Source organism: Serinus canaria, chromosome 1 (genome assembly GCF_022539315.1).
Source record: "Serinus canaria isolate serCan28SL12 chromosome 1, serCan2020, whole genome shotgun sequence".
NCBI classification, from domain to species: Eukaryota; Metazoa; Chordata; class Aves; order Passeriformes; family Fringillidae; genus Serinus; species Serinus canaria.
Genome location: NC_066313.1, coordinates 59,625,557 through 59,631,149, shown reverse-complemented (window position 1 = coordinate 59,631,149; position 5,593 = coordinate 59,625,557). Strand labels below are relative to the sequence as shown.

Below are 5,593 nucleotides of genomic sequence, written 5' to 3'. Positions count from 1 at the left end.
AAAAAAAAAAATCATCCCACATCAATATATACAGAACCAGATGTGTAAGTATATTTAGTTTGGGAAGGATAATTACTTTTTATCTTGTTCTCTTTTATGATAAAATAAAAATTAATATCAATTATTATTGCTCATGGATTTTTTATTGACTATAAATACAGGAACATAGTAACATTTTGAACAGAATTTTTAAGAGGATTTTAGTTAGAGAAAAGACACATTTGAATTAGAAAATCATAAGAAAATAGAGCACTCACAGTACAAAAAACGGGTAGAAGAATGGACAAAACTTTCCGTAAGGAACTGATATTTGTTATAGCTTTGACTGAAGACTTTTAGCCAGCCCTGCTGAAAACTCTCTGCTGATTACTGCTGTCCTTGTACATTTTCAAAGAAAATAAATTAAGAAGAAAGAGGATATCCATGCTTATAGAAAAAAATATCACATATGTACTACAGATACTGTTTTTAACATTGTTTTTCATGTACTGTGGGACATAAGAAGTAATGGGGGTTGTTATGTGTATGATTGCATGTTGCTGCAATGTTACTGACATATTTTCTGAAAAATACCTTTGACAGGATTTTTCTTCTGAGAGGCCTCAGAAATGAAATGTAAACAATAATTATCTGCTGCTGTGGAATGTGGCAGGTGCATCTTTGATTGGTCTCATGTGTATTGTTTTTACTTGATGACCAATCCTGGTACAGTTGTGTCTAGGCTCTGAGCAGTCACGAGTTTTTATTACTCATTCTTTTCTAGCCTTCTGATGTCTCCTTTATCTTTCTTTAGTGTAGTTTTAGTATATAATTTTCTTTTAATATAATATATATCATAAAACAATAAATCAGCCTTCTGAAACATGGAGTCAAGATTCTCATCTCTTCCCTCATCCTGGGGACCCTCAAACACGGCCACACTAAAACACAGTGATTAAATTTCCACACTTTATGATTAATCACATTTGTTAAAATTCTAAATCATGGCTTGCAATTGGATCACTAAATGTTTCAGCAAGTGCATTCAGCAAAAACCTTTATAAATTAAGAAATACAAAATCGTTTGATCTGTTTGTATTGCAGTTATTCGAGAAAAGACATAATGACTTACTCTCACTCAGGGACAGAAAGATATATACAGAAAGAACAAGGACAAAAATGCTTAAACTGCTGACTGATAGGGTGATCATCTAGGTTACTATGCCCAAATTTCTTGCACATTTTGTGAAAGAAAAACCCTGCTCTGGCAAAAATCTGTCATTTGTGTGCTGCACCAAAATCCCTGCATAGGCCCTTGAGTTCACCACCTGGCCTTCTCTCCATAAGTAAAACCAGAGTAACCTTGAGGTGTGATGTTCTGTGCTCATTGTTTGTGACTGCATGTCAAAAAGAAGAAGAAAATGCTTTATTTACTAAGGCAGGGACAGAGAACAATGACAGTCTCATGGAAATAATATCCCTGTTCTCCCAGAAGGATGTTAATGGTTATTATATTGCACCACAAGGATGTGTCATCTCTAACCGAGCAATTCATTTACTCTTCTCTCAAAAATGAATGTACTGTAGCAGGAAATTTATAACGAGAATTTGAGGGGAAAGTAAATCAATCTTATCTTCAGCCAGCAAGCAATAATACACCCTAACAGGGGCAGACAGGAGTTGTCCAACACTGTGGCTCACTAAAGAGGAAGTTATTGATTTGTGTTTGCCTTTTTCTATTAACGGTAAAGTGTCTACAGCACTTTCACACATCATAGGATAAGGCTTAAGGGTGTCAAAAAGCAATATACAAACCTCAAAATGTTTTTAGCTTTGATTTGTGGAAGCTATGATCATATTGAATGCTTATTTAAAGAGTTTTTTCTGCACCACCATCTTCTTTCAAACTAAGAGAACTTTTCTTCTGTCATTGACCTTCTAATAATCTGTTCTCAACAGATCAGTTTTCACTGTATAACTGCTCCCATTCATTCTTGCTGCTTTGTGATACCAGAACACACTAAAGATATTACACATACCTTTTACTTTATACAACCAATTTTATGTTTGATGTCCTTGGGCTTTCAGGCACCGGTTTCCATTTGTCAAACAAAATATTAGAAGTAACAATAAGTTTGATTTCAAAAGGGTTATTATAGCAACACATTTTAGTATAAAATTTTAGGATATCATAAAATAGCAGGATTATTTAATATGTTATATTTGTCAATAATACAATCTCACTTATCATTATAAACCAGATAAATATACATTAGTCTTCTGAAATGCGATTGGCCATGGACAAGCATCTATTGTCTTGCTAAATAAAAATACCTTCCATTATTCCTAATAAGCTCTTACATGCCATCATGAAGACATTTTTTATGTATACCTCAAATTTTATATTCAGATGAAAACTACTTAGTAGGCATTGCATGCTGAATTATATGCTGTGGTCATAGAGTAAAAAAAATCATTAAGCAGATTTTCAAAATTCACCAATATACTGTGCAACGTACAAGATGAAAGAAAATGCCTCCAAAGAAACTCTGCAGCTCAAAGACCAAAAGGCAAAAGTGACATTTTTACTAATAATTAAATAGAAAATGCATCTTTTATTTAGCAGTTTTTGAACAAAAATAAAGCTTTTATTAATTAACAGATTAACTATGGGATAGTCTCTGTTGATATATTAACATCTCAAACTTTTTGAGAACTGTATGTTCTAGCAGAACTGACATTCAAACATCTTTAATAGTATGAACAAATGGAAGAAAGAAATACAGAGGGTACTGGGTCATATCCTCAGCCACAGAATCACCTGGAAGAAGGTGTGTATGTATCTGAAAAATATTTAAATGTAAAACATTTAAATTAGCCTTTTATTCTTTTATTCTTTTATTCTAATCAATGCAAAAAAACCCAGTTTTGTTTTATTCCCTGGCCTCTGACAGATATTGATGGATATTTTAGATATTCAGTTGTTCTGTAGAGCTTTCTGGTGGCCAGGCTGCCTCATTTTCCTTGAAATTCAGAAGGTTGAGAAGCATGTCAAAGGATTTCAGGGAAAACCACTTGTGAAGCAAATGAATGTAGATGTCATACTATAAGGCATTGAAAATAGCATGGAAAAATTAAAAACTGAATCCTACCCTAGGTGATTAATTTAATGTGAGATTTATTCTCCTTTAAGCCTGGGGCAAAATTCAAATGCCCCATGGTCTCCTAGTGTTATTTTAGTAATTTGAAGTGCTCTACTTGGTCTCTAGAAGCCACTCCAGAGAGTTAATGTGTCTCTTGTCTTGTGTTACAATTGGAAGACTGTGCAGGTGCCTGTCTTATAATATCACCCTGGCCTGTTTCACCTGAGTCTAATCACCCACATTAAGATAACTGAATCCTAACCTTGTTCCTCTGCACTGGCACCTAAGGTCAGACACATTCTTCCAGGTGGGCCAAATCATAATAGACTCCTACCTCTGTTCAAGTGAATTAAACTCCTGTATATCTTTTGCTCATTCTTTCTGTCTGCTATCAGGAAACTGCAGCACTGCTCTCATGGTTTCCCAAACTAATACCATACCTAACTACATCTCTGACATAGTAAATGAAAGTCAAGGCTCAGTCTGTTTGTAAATGGAAAACTCATACATGGGCAGTGGGGGTGGGTTTTGTACACCCATATGAACAGAAACAAAGCAGAAAATTGAAATTGTTGGACATGCATCCCATTAGCACATGATTTACTCCAACAAATGTTTATTCCACTGTCCCTAAGGGAATGTTTTTACTGATATCTGTCGAAAGCATAAGTGAGTTGCATACAAAGTATTTCAGGAATATTCTTCAGACTCACATTGAAATCACACTCGAAACATTCAAAGTCAAGACCTCAGATATACATGAATGAATTGGACAGGAGCACTCTTTGCTGGGTTAGGAACTGGCTGGATGGCCGAGCCCAGAGAGTGGCGGTGAATGGTGCTGCATCCTGCTGGTGGCCAGTCATTGATTGTGTCCCTCAGGGGTCTGTGCTGGGGCCAGCTCTGTTTAATATCTTTATGACATGGATGAGGGGATTGAGACTTTCATTAGTAAGTTTGTGGTCAACACCTAGCTGGGAGTGTGTGTTGATCTGTTGGAAGGGAGAAGGGCTCTGCAGAGAGACCTGGAATCGTTTGATGGATGGGCAGAGTCCAATAAGATAAAGTTTAACAAGTCCAAGTTCTGAGTCCTGCACTTTGGCCACAACAACCCCCTGCAGCACTACAGGCTGGGGACAGAGTGACTGGATAGGGCCCAGGCAGAAAGGGACCTGGGGTTCAATAGCCAACTGAACACGAGCCAGCCGTGTGCCCTGGTGGCCAAGAAGGCCAATGGTATCCTGGCTTGTATCAGGAGTAGTGTGGCCAGTAGGAGCAGGGAGGTCATCCTTCCCCTGTGCTCGGCACTGGTGAGGGCACACCTTGAGTGCTGTGTCCAGCTCTGGCCCCTCAGTTTGGGAAGGACGTTGAGATGCTTGAGCTCCTCTAGAGGAGGCAATGAGGCTGGTGGGGGGCTGGGAACACAAACCCTGTGAGGAATGGCTGATGGAGCTGGGGGTGTTTAGCCTGGAGAAAAGGAGACTCAGAGTTGACTTTATCACTCTCTACAACTCCCTGGAAGGTGGCTGTAGTCAGGTTGGGGTTGGTCTCTTTCTCCAGGCAGCAACTGACAGAACCAGAGGACACAGTCTCAAGTTGCATCAAGGGAAATATAGGTTGGATATCAGGAAAAAGCTTTTCACTGAAAGAGTGATAAAGTACTGGAATGGCCTGCCTGGGGAGGTGGTGGCGTCACCATCCCTGAATGTGTTTAAGAAAAGGCTGGATGTGGACCTCAGTGCCATGGTTTAGTTGAAGTGTTAGGGCTGGGTTGAACTCAATGATCTTGATGGTCTCTTCTAACTTAGTCATTCTGTCAGCCTGTGTGTCTGTGAAATTTGACATTTTCAGGTAATGAGACTAGAATAGTTCAATTCAACTGATCTGTTCTTGGCATCTGAATCCTGGAAACACTACTAATGTATAAATGGTGTAGAACTCAGTGATAAAAGTCACAGGAGTCAGAACTTTTGGATCCTGTTTTGACTGATTCACTTTTTTTCCTAAGTGGGAAAAATCTGAAAATGTAGTATCCCTCATTGTAGCCTCTGACTCTGAGAACACCTAGGAAAATGTATGCATAGTCCTTTATGTTGCCTTATAGAAGATATAAAAATTAGGTGGAAAAGAAATCTTTACTTGTTTATATAATTTCCAGTTATAAATTCATGCTATTAGGAGTTTATTAACTTTTTGTGGGCTATGAGGCATAGAGATCATTCCACTATATTCTCCAGGCTCAGAAGTTGTGTGTGCTTCAGATCAGGAATGCTTGTCTTTGATATTTCTGCATTTCTGAAAAGGTGGCTGGCAAGACACATTTTGATCTTGAATTTTGATAAAGTGAGCTGGTCTTGTGTTTGACTGATACCTCACTTAAAAGCACTTGGATAAGTCACATTTCTTTCAGCCTGAACTGGTATTGTTACAGCTGCTGCTGCTGGAACTTCTTTAGTGTTCCATTAATTCTA

At 37.9% G+C, this 5,593-nt stretch overlaps 1 pseudogene; it reads left to right on the top strand.

Annotated features, from left to right (window-relative positions):
- Nucleotides 1–3,881: 3,881 nt before the first annotated feature.
- Nucleotides 3,882–4,874, top strand: LOC127059785 (uncharacterized; annotated as a pseudogene).
- The last annotated feature ends 719 nt before the right edge of the window (nt 4,875–5,593 follow it).